Source organism: Oncorhynchus clarkii, chromosome 3, assembly GCF_045791955.1.
Source record: "Oncorhynchus clarkii lewisi isolate Uvic-CL-2024 chromosome 3, UVic_Ocla_1.0, whole genome shotgun sequence".
In the NCBI taxonomy this organism is placed as follows: Eukaryota; Metazoa; Chordata; class Actinopteri; order Salmoniformes; family Salmonidae; genus Oncorhynchus; species Oncorhynchus clarkii.
Genome location: NC_092149.1, coordinates 15,296,747 through 15,309,470, shown reverse-complemented (window position 1 = coordinate 15,309,470; position 12,724 = coordinate 15,296,747).

Below are 12,724 nucleotides of genomic sequence, written 5' to 3'. Positions count from 1 at the left end.
GTCTGGTGTTCTCACATGGTGAGAAAGGGTTTTACTGAAATACAAGCAGACACACACACACACACACATAAGGTTTACGACTTCATACGAGACAGTAGTAAAATACACCATGTTAACACTGACATTGAACAGAGAGATGGAGAATGATGGACGGCATGTGAGAGAGAAAAGAGAGAGAGCGGTCAAGATGGAGATATACTGTAAACGGGGGATGAGGTGATGAGAGAGAGAGAAATGGGCTGATGGAGAGGGACGGAGAGATGGAGAGATGGATCGAAGGGTTGAAGGTCTAATTAATGAAAATGTAGGTTGTTGGTCTCCTGATGAAGACACCGCCACAGAATTAATTAACTATTATAATTAGCAAGATTGTTAGAGAGCAAAATGGTGTCGGCGAGCAAGATAAGAGTGTGGTTTGTGTGTGTTTTATCTCCACATGATACACGTCATTTGAACATTAGCCTTCCAGCTAGCAGCAGACAGGGAGTGATCTGGCCTTCCTTTCAGTCACGTTGTTACATTCTCACAGTCTGTTTGAATTTAAATTGCTTCCTGTCATTCTGTCCCATCACACACTGACTCAGTCACTGGGCTACAGGAAGATAATGATTTGTCATTGTATGACTTCACCACTAACAATCAGGTGATTACAGCTCTCCTTCAGAGCCAGACTGACAGATCCCCTGAATAAGGTCTTATGCTTGCAACATTGTCTCCTGTTATTTATACAAATAAATACATGATGATCAAACCAAAGCTAAAACCAAAAACATTACTTCCCTGTTCGTTCTGGCTGCTCTGCTTTATTCCCTCATAACATTCACTATAATATTTACCATAATATTTACTACAACATTTACTATAACATTCACTATAACATTACTAACATTCACTGTACCATTCATTATGACATTCACTATAACATTTACCATAATATTTACTACAACATTTACTATAACATTTCCTATAACACTCACTATAACATTTACCATAATATTTACTACAACATTTACTACAATACTATAACATTACTATAACATTACTAACATTCACTGTGCCATTCATTATGACATTCACTACAACATTCACTATAACATTCACTATAACATTCACTATAACATTTGCTATAACATTCACTGACATTTAATATAACATTCACTATACCATTCACTATGACATTTACTAACATTTCATATAACATCTACTATAACATTTACTAACATTAGCTATAACAATTACTATAACATTAACTATACCATTCATTATAACATTTACCATAACATTCACTATAACATCTACTATGCCATTAATTATAACATTCACTATAACATTCATTATAACATTTCTAACATTCACTATAACATTACTAACATTCACTACAACATTCGCTATAACATTCACTGACATTTAATATAACATTCAATATACCATTCACTATGACATTTACTAACATTTACTATAACATCTACTATAACATTTACTAACATTAGCTATAACAAGTACTATAACATTAACTATACCATTAACTATACCATTCACTACGACATTTTCTATAACATTCACTATACCATTCATTATAACATTTACCATAACATTCACTATACCATTCACTGGAACATTTACTAGCATTTACTATAACATTCAATATAACATTCACTACAACATTCACTATACCATTCACTATAGCATATACTATAACATTTACTATGACATCTATTATAACACTTACTAACATATACTATGACATTTACTATGATATCTATTATAACACTTACTAACATATACTATGACATTTACTATGATATCTATTATAACACTTACTAACATATACTATGACATTTACTATGATATCTATTATAACACTTACTAACATTTACTATGACATTTACTATGATATCTATTATATCACTTACTAACATATACTATGACATTTACTATGATATCTATTATAACACTTACTAACATTTACTATGACATTTACTATGATATCTATTATAACACTTACTAACATATACTATGACATTTACTATGATATCTATTATAACACTTACTAACATTTACTATGACATTTACTATGATATCTATTATAACACTTACTAACATATACTATGACATTTACTATGATATCTATTATAACACTTACTAACATATACTATGACATTTACTATGATATCTATTATAACACTTACTAACATATACTGTGACATTTACTATGATATCTATTATAACACTTACTAACATTTACTATGACATTTACTATGATATCTATTATAACACTTACTAACATATACTATGACATTTACTATGATATCTATTATAACACTTACTAACATATACTATGACATTTACTATGATATCTATTATACCACTTACTAACATATACTATGACATTTACTATGATATCTATTATAACACTTACTAACATTTATTATGACATTCACTGTAACATTCACTATAAGATGTACTATACCATTCACTTACATTTACTATAACATTCACTATGACATCTACTATAACATTCACTGACATTCACTATAGCATTCACTACAACTTTTACCATAACATTCACTAACATTCACTACAACATTCACTATACCATTGACGAGGACATTTACTATAACATTCACTATAATATTCACTAACATTTATTATACCATTCACTATACCATTTACTGTAACATTTACTATAACATTCACTATAATATTCACTAACATTTATTATACCATTCACTATACCATTTACTGTAACATTTACTATAACATTCACTATAATATTCACTAACATTTATTATACCATTCACTATACCATTTACTGTAACATTTACTATAACATTCACAATAATATTTACTACACCATTCACTATAAAATGCACTAACATTTACTATAACATTCACTATACTATTCACTATACCATTTACTATAATATTTACCATGACATTTACCAACATTCACTAAAACATTCACTATACCATGTACTATAACATTCACAATAATATTTACTACACCATTCACTATAAAATGCACTAACATTTACTATAACATTCACTATACTATTCACTATACCATTTACTATAATATTTACCATAACATTTACTAACATTCACTAAAACATTCACTATACCATGTACTATAACATTCACTATAACATTTACTATAACATCTACTCTAACATTCACTATAACATCCTGTACCATTCACTATACCATTTTCTATAACATCTACTATACCATTTACTACCATTTACTATAACATTCACTATAACATTCACTACAACATTTACTATGACATCAACTATAACATTTACTAACATTTACTCTGGAGAGCCTTACGGTTGTGGGCGGAGCAGTTGCCGTACCAGGCTGTGATACAGCCCGACAGGATGCTCTCGATTGAGCATCTGTAAAAGTTTGTGAGTGTTTTTGGTGACAAGCTTAATTTCTTTAGCCTCCTGAGGTTGAAGAGGCGCTGCTGCGCCTTCTTCACCACGCTGTCTGTGTGGGTGGACCATTTCAGTTTGTCCGTGATCTGTACGCCGAGGAACTTAAAACTTTCCACCTTCTCCACTACTGTCCCGTCAATGTGGATAGGGGGAGGGGGGGGGGGGGGGGGGGGTGCTCCCTCTGCTGTTTCCTGAAGTCCACGATCATCTCCTTTGTTTTGTTGACGTTGAGTGTGAGGTTATTTTCCTGACACCACACGCCGAGGGCCTCACTTCCTCCCTGTAGGCCGTCTCGTCGTTGTTGGTAATCAAGCCTACCACTGTAGTGTCGTCTGCAAACTTGATGATTGAGTTGGAGGCGTGCATGGCCACGCAGTCATGGGTGAACAGGGAGTACAGGAGAGGGCTGAGAACGCACCCTTGTGGGGCCCCAGTGTTGAGGATCAGTGGGTTGGAGATGTTGTTCTCTACCCTCACCACCTGGGGGTGGACCGTCAGGAAGTCCAGGACCCAGTTGCACAAGGCGGGGGCGAGACCCAGGGTCTCGAGCTTAATGATGAGTTTGGGGGGTACTATGGTGTTAAATGCTGAGCTGTAGTCAATGAATAGCATTCTCACATAGGTATTCCGCTTGTCCAGCTGGGTTAGGGCAGTGTGCAAGGTGATTGTGATTGCGTCGTCTGTGGACCTATTGGGGCAGTAAGCAAATTGGAGTGGGTCTAGGGTGTCAGGTAGGGTGGAGGTGATACAATCCTTGACTAGTTTCTCAAAGCACTTCATGATGACGGAGGTGAGTGCTACGGGGTGATAGTCATTTAGCTCAGTTACCTTACCTTTCTAGGGAACTGGAACAATGGTGGCCCTCTTGAAGCATGTGGGAACAGCAGACTGGGATACGGATTGATTGAATATGTCCATGAACACACCAGCCAGCTGGTCTGCGCATGATCTGAGGACGCGGCTAGGGATGCCTTCTGAGACGGCAGCCGTGCGAGGGTTAACACGTTTAAATGCTTTACTCACGTTGGCTGCGGTGAAGGAGAGCCCGCAGGTTTTGGTAGCGAACAGTGTCGTTGGCACTGTATTGTCCTCAAAGTGAGCAAAGAAGTTGTTTAGTTTGTCTGGGAGCAGGACATCGTGGTCCGCGACGGGGCTGGTTTTCTTTTTGTAGTAAGTGATTGACTATAGACCCTGCCACATACCTCTCGTGTCTGAGCCGTTGAATTACGACTCTACTTTGTCTCTATACTGACGCTTAACTTGTTTGATTGCCTTGCGGAGGGAATAGTTACACTGTTTGTATTCGGTCATGTTTCCGGTCGCCTTGCCCTGATTAAAAGCAATGGTTCGCGCTTTCAGCTTTGCACGAATGCTTCCATCAATCCACTGTTTCTGGTTGGGGAAGGTTTTAATAGTCGCTGATGGGTACAACATCACCTATGCACTTGCTAATAAACTCGCTCACCGATTCAGCATATTCATCAATGTTATTGTCCGACGCTATGCGGAACATATCCCAGACCACATGATCGAAGCAATCTTGAAGCATGGAATCAGATTGGTCGGACCAGCGTTGAACAGACCTGAGCACGGGCGTTTCCTGTTGTTTGTTTTCTTTTTTATGTATTTATTTTATTTATGTATTTTTTTAGAGGGAGGATCAGCTTAATATTGCGGGAAAGAATGTTGCTTCCAATGTAATTGTCTGCATCATTTCCAATCCCCCATATTTTTGGGGTAAATATATCCATACACGCATACATACATACGTGTAATCACATATATACATACACATCAAATCAAATCAAATGTATGTATATAGCCCTTCGCACATCAGCTCATATCTCAAAGTGCTGTACAGAAACCCAGCCTAAAACCCCAAACAGCAAGCAATGCAGGTGTAGAAGCACGGTGGCAAGGAAAAACTCCCTAGAAAGGCCAAAACCTAGGAAGAAACCTAGAGAGGAACCAGGCTATGTGGGGTGGCCAGTCCTCTTCTGGCTGTGCCGGGTGGAGATTATAACAGAACATGGCCAAGATGTTCAAATGTTCATAAATGACCAGAACGGTCCAATAATAATAAGGCAGAACAGTTGAAACTGGAGCAGCAGTACGGCCAGGTGGACTGGGGACAGCAAGGAGTCATCATGTCAGGTAGTCCTGAGGCATGGTCCTAGGGCTCAGGTCCTCCGAGAGAGAGAAGGAAAGAGAGAAAGAGAGAATTAGAGAGAGCATACTTAAATTCACACAGGACACCGAATAGGACAGGAGAAGTACTCCAGATATAACAAACTGACCCTATCCCCCCGACACATAAACTACTGCAGCATAAATACTGGAGGCTGAGACAGGAGGGGTCAGGAGACACTGTGGCCCCATCCGAGGACACCCCCGGACAGGGCCAAACAGGAAGGATATAACCCCACCCACTTTGCCAAAGCACAGCCCCCACACCACTAGAGGGATATCTTCAACCACCAACTTACCATCCTGAGACAAGGCCGAGTATAGCCCACAAAGATCTCCGCCATGGCACAACCCAAGGGGGGGGGCGCCAACCCAGACAGGAAGATCACATCAGTGACTCAACCCACTCAAGTGACGCACCCCTCCCAGGGACGGTATGAAAGAGCCCCAGTAAGCCAGTGACTCAGCCCCTGTAATAGGGTTAGAGGCAGAGAATCCCAGTGGAAAGAGGGGAACCGGCCAGGCAGAGACAGCACATACCTATATAGACATACATGCTTTTTTTAAAGAATATACCTTTATTATTATTCCCCACAAACCCTACCGCCGATCCCCCAATTGGAGTAAACTAATAAACACTTCTGCTTTTACCTTCAATTTATACATCTTATACACATTTTACAGACACAGTCTTCTTTACAATAGTTCTCTCTTGTTTGTTCTTAGTCCTTCCTCTATTTCTGATGTCCATCCAGTTAGATTTCTATTTGTAACTATGCTATTTCACAGAAGTTCCGAACCTATATACATTTTACAGATCCCGTATGCTTTACATTGTTTATCTTGTTATTAGTCCCACCCTTCAGCTCCATTCAACCCCTCCCATCTATCACTCAACATCATCCATTTCGGATTTCTATTTGCCATATATTTCTCAACTGTGCTGTGATGCTTCACAAAATAATTGAACCTTCCTATTCTCATAGATTCTACAGATTGTAAATTAAAAATACAATTTTTTGCTAAAATAATTACTATATTATTGATTGATTGACTATGGCTTTTCAAATCACCCAGTATTGCTATCTGTAGCGTTAGTTCTAGGCAAATGTTGCAATTCTTCAGCCATTCCTAGACCAAAAACGAGCTACATACAGTATGCACAATACCAAAATCAATGATCTAATGACTCTGCCTCCTCACAGCAGAATCTGCAGAGCTGGGAAGATACTATCCCCCATATATATAACATTCTATTAGTTGCAAGAATTTTGTATAGTAATTTATATTGACAAATTCGAAGTTTTGAATCCGGCGTTGTTTTGTGTATCAATTCATAAACCATGTGCCATGGAATGGGTACATCGAAAATCTCTTCCCAACTATTTTGCAATTTATATGGCACAGCTGTCTGTTTTTTGGTCCTTAAATTAAATTGGTATATGTTTTTATTTATCACACTTTTCTTTAACCATTTATGTTCTTTAATACATGGCCGACATGCAAGTTCCTTAGTTTTTTCCCCTTCTACTTGCCTCTTCCATTTTTGTGGTAATGCTGCAATTAATTGGTTGTAATTTTGGGTAGAGCAGACATTTCCATATGTCTGTGTTAGCTGCATGTGTGACATAACTCCATCAGTCCTATTTATGATATCATTCACTAAAATTATACCTTTTTTAACATTTAGTATATTTGAATTTTACCACAATATTTGTTGTACTATTTTTCTGTCCTTTCAGGTGGATTAAACTGAAATTGCAACCAACTTTCTAAGGCTTGTTCAAAAAATAAAGATATTTTGGAGAAGATTTCCTTTTCAAACAACCGAAAGTGTGCCGGTGTAATCTGAATAAAGGGGAAAAGGCCCTTTCTGAATATAGGATGAGACATTTGTACCAATTGACAAGAGATTTAAGTATAACTTTTGTATGACTGATGCCTTTAGTGAGAGGTCTAATGCTTTAATATTGAATAATTTCTGCCCACCAAATTCATATTCGTTATACAAATAGGCCCTTTTAATTTTATCTGGCTTGCCATTCCAAATAAAATGGAATATTTTTTGTTCATATAATTTAAAAAGCAGGGACTAGGTGTAGGCAAAACCATAAGCAAATAGGTAAACTGTGATATAACTAAGGAGTTAATCAGGGTGATTTTTCCACAAATAGACAGGTCTTTTCCTTTCCATGGTAGCAAGATCTTATCTATTTTTGCTAACTTTCTATAAAAATGTATTGGAGTGAGATCATTTCTTTCTTTTGGGATTTGTATACCAAGTATGTCCACATCTCCGTCAGACCATTTAATTGGTAAACTACATGGTAATGTAAAATGTGCATTTTTTTGTGATCCAATACGTAATATGGTACATTTATCATAATTTGGTTTTAATCCAGAGAGGATAGCAAAAGTATCTAGATCCTCTAAGAGGCCGTGGAGAGACTCCAATAGTGGTTTTAAAAGAAAACATGATTCATCAGCGTACAATGACACCTTAGTTTTTAAGCCACGGATTTCTAATCCCTTAATATCATTGTTTGATCTAATCTTAGCAGCTAACATTTCGATGGCAATAATAAATAGATATGCCGATAGTGGACAACCTTGTTTTACTCCTCTAGATAGTTTATTTCTTTCTGAGATGTAGCCATTATTTACTATTTTACAGCTAGGATTACTATACATAACCTTAACCCATTTTATAAGAGACTCCAGTCGTACTTTATCAAAAGCCTTTTCAAAATCAGCTATGAAAACCAGGCCTGGTGTCCCCGATATTTCTTAGTGTTCTATTGTTTCCAGTACTTGTCTTATATTATCTCCAATGTATCGTCCATGTAAAAAAACTGTCTGAATAGGATGAATAATATCTGACAATACTTTTTAAATTCTATGTGCCAAGCATTTTGCTAGGATTTTTGCATCACAACACTGAAGTGTAAGAGATCTCCAATTTTTTTAATGGACTGGATCTTTATATATACCACTTGGGTCCTGTTTCAGTAATAATGATATCAGACCTTCTTGTTGCGTGTCTGATAATCTACCATTTATATAGGAGTGGTTAAAACAAGACAATAATGGTCCTTTGAGTATACCAAAAAAAGTATTGTATACTTCCACTGGTATGACATCCAGCCCTGGAGTTTTCCCATCCTTAAAGGCCCCAATTGCCTCAAGCAGTTCCTCCTCAGTAATTTGGCCTTCACATGAGTCTTTCTGTACAGATATTAATTTTACATTATTATTAGGAAAAAAATCCATACTATTAGTTTCAGTTAGTGGAGATGGAGGAGCCTGAAATGAAAACATATTCTTAAAGTACTTTACTTCCTCTTTCAAAATATAATTTGGTGAATCATGCATGACTCCATCATTTGTAACAAGTTTTAATACATTTTTTTGGTAGCATTTCTATATTGAAGATTGAAAAATAATTTGGTGCATTTTTCCCCATATTTCCGCTTTATTATTATAATATACACTGGATCTTTCTTGAATAAGTTCCTCCATTTCTTTTTGTTTTTCCTCTAACTTATTCTGTGCCTCTATGGTACCGTTTTTATTACTATCTAACTGTACTGTTAGTCCTTCAATTTCCTTTGTTAATATGGACTCTTATGATCTAAATTGCTTTTGTTTTATAGATGAATACTGAATTGCATTGCCTCTAAAGGCACATTTAAAAGTGTCCCATACAGTAAGGGGATCTGCTGTACCTATGTCATGTCTGAAAAAGTCAGTTATAAATTCTTCTGTCCTAGTTCTAATCAATTTATCATCTAGTAGACTTTGATTAAATTTCCAATATCCTCGCCCACCTGGAAATTCTGTAAGAGTAATATATATATGCCAATTATGTGATGATCCGACCGCATTCTATCCCCTATCAACACTTTTGGTAAACTTTTGGTGCCAGAGAGAATGGTATAAGAAAGTAGTCAAGGCGACTAGCTTGATTAAGCCTCCGCCATGTATATCTCACTAGGTCAGGGTATTTAAGTCTCCACCATGTATATCTCACTAGGTCAGGGTATTTAAGTCTCCACCATGTATATCTCACTAGGTCAGGGTATTTAAGCCTCCGCCATGTATATCTCACTAGGTCAGGGTATTAAACTTCCATGTATATCTCACTAGGTCAGGGTATTTAAGTCTCCATATATTCACTAATTCCAATATATCCATGACATTCATGATTTCCTTAAGTGCCTGAGGGTGATAGTTTGAAGTGTGATTTCCTTTCCGGTCCATAGAGGTATTTAAGACCATATTAAAATCCCCCACCATAATAATAGTGTCTAGTGTTGCTTGTAGAGTTGATAAATTCTTATATATATCTTCAAAGAAGCTTGGATCATCATTATTTGGACCGTATAGGTTAATAAGCCATATCTGTTTATTGTCCAATAACATATTTATAATAATCCCATCTACCTTGAGGATCTGTTTGGACAATTTGCACATGTGGATCTAAATTATTTTTGGTGTTTCCTGTTTTAATTTCTGTCTATAGGCTCGGAGGAACAAAATGGAGTCGTGGTCAGATTTTACGAAAGGAGGGCCGGGCAGGGCTTTGTATGTGTTGCGGAAGTTAGAGTAACAATGGTCCAGGATTTTTTCCGCCCGGGTAGCGCATTCGATATGCTGTTTCAATTTAGGGAGTCTTGTTTTCAGATTATCCTTGTTGAAATCCCCAGCTACAATGAATGCAACCTCGGGATATGTGGTTTCCAGTTTACTTAGAGTCCAATGAAGTTCATTCAGGGCCATCGATGTGTCTGCTTGGGGGGATGTATATGGCTGCGATTATAATCGAAGAGAATTCTCTTGGTAGATAATGCGGTAGACATTTGATTGTAAGGTATTCTAGGTTAGGTTATGTTATGATCACATCATGTCTCGTTAATCATAAGGCATACCCCCCGGCCTTCTTCTTACCAGAGAGATGTTTGTTTCTGTCGGACCGATGCGTGAAGAAACCCGGTGGCTGTACCGACTCCGATAGTGTGTCTCGAGTGAGCTACGTTTCCGGGAAACAAAGAACGTTACCATCTCTAATGTCTCTCTAGAAGGCAACCCTTGCTCGGATTTCGTCTACCTTGTTGTCAAGAGACTCTACGGAGCCTGACCAGAAGACCGCTTCTTCTGCCCCTCCTACGGCGCCGTTGATTTGGGTCACCGGCTGGGATCCGATCCATTGTCCTAGATGGTGGACCAAACAGAGGATCCGCTTCGGGAAAGTGGTATTCCTGGTCGTAATGTTGGTAAGTTGACATTGCTCTAAAATCCAATAGTTCCTCCTGGCTGTATTCAATAAGACTTAAGATTTCCTGGGGTAACAATGTAAGAAATAATACATAAAAAACTAAATACACAGTTTCCTAAGAACGCGAAGCTAGGCGGCCATCTCTGTATAACATTCAGTATAACATTCAGTATAACATTTACTAACATTAATATAGCATTCACTATACCATTCACTATAACATTTACTAACATTTACTATAACATTTACTAACATTTCCGAAAACATTCACTATACCGTCTACTATAACATTCAGTAACATTTACCACACTATTCTCTATAACATTTAGTATAACATTTACTGTAACATTTACTATAACATTAACTATAACATTAACTACAACATTTACTGCAACGTTTTCTACAACATTTTCTATAACATTCGCTATAACATTTATTATAACATTTACATACAATTTACTGTAACATTTATTATAACATTCACTATACCATTCACAATAACATTTTCTATAACATCTACTATAAAATGTATTAACATTAACTATAACATTTACTATAACATTAACTATAGCATTAACTGTACCATTCACTATAATATTCACTATACCATTTGCAATAACATTCATTATACCATTCACTATAACATTCACTATACCATTCACTATAATATTCACTATACCATTTGCAATAACATTCATTATACCATTCACTATAACATTCACTATACAATTCACTATACCATTCACTATACCATTCACTGTACCATTCACTATACAATTCACTATACCATTCACTATACCATTCATTATAACATTCACTACACCATTCACTATAACATTCACTATGACAGTCACTATACCATTCACTATAACATTCATTATAACATTCACTACAACATTCACTATAACATTCACTATGACATTCAATATACCATTCACTATACCATTCATTATAACATTCACTAAACCATTCACTATACCATTCACTATGACACTCACTATACCAATCACTATACCATTCACTATACCATGCACTATACCATTCACTATGACATTCACTATACCATTCACTATACCATACATTATAACATTCACTACACCATTCACTATAACATTCACTATGACATTCACTATACCATTCACTATACCATTCACTATACAATTCACTATACCATGCACTATACAATTCACTATACCATTCACTGTACCATACACTATGACATTCACTATACCATTCACTATACCATTCATTATAACATTCACTACACCATTCACTATACCATTCAATATGACACTCACTATACCATTCACTACACCATTCACTATACCATTCACTATGACATTCACTATACCATTCATTATAATATTCACTACACCATTCACATTTACTATAACACTTACTATAACATTAACTAACGTTTCATAAATCTGTCCTTTATGTTTTTTAAGCTATACTGTATTATGTGGAACCATAAACAAGCAATATATCTTCCCAAAGTAAGAGGAATAATATGAGACAACAACATGGAGTTTATGGACCTGAGTTTATGGACCTGAGTTTGGACCTGAGTTTATACTCACTGGTAACTCAACATGGACCTGAGTTTATACTCACTGGTAACTCAACATGGACCTGAGTTTATACTCACTGGTAACTCAACATGGACCTGAGTTTATACTCACTGGTAACTCAACATGGACCTGAGTTTATACTCACTGGTAACTCAACATGGACCTGAGTTTATACTCACTGGTAACTCAACATGGACCTGAGTTTATACTCACTGGTAACTCAACATGGACCTGAGTTTATACTCACTGGT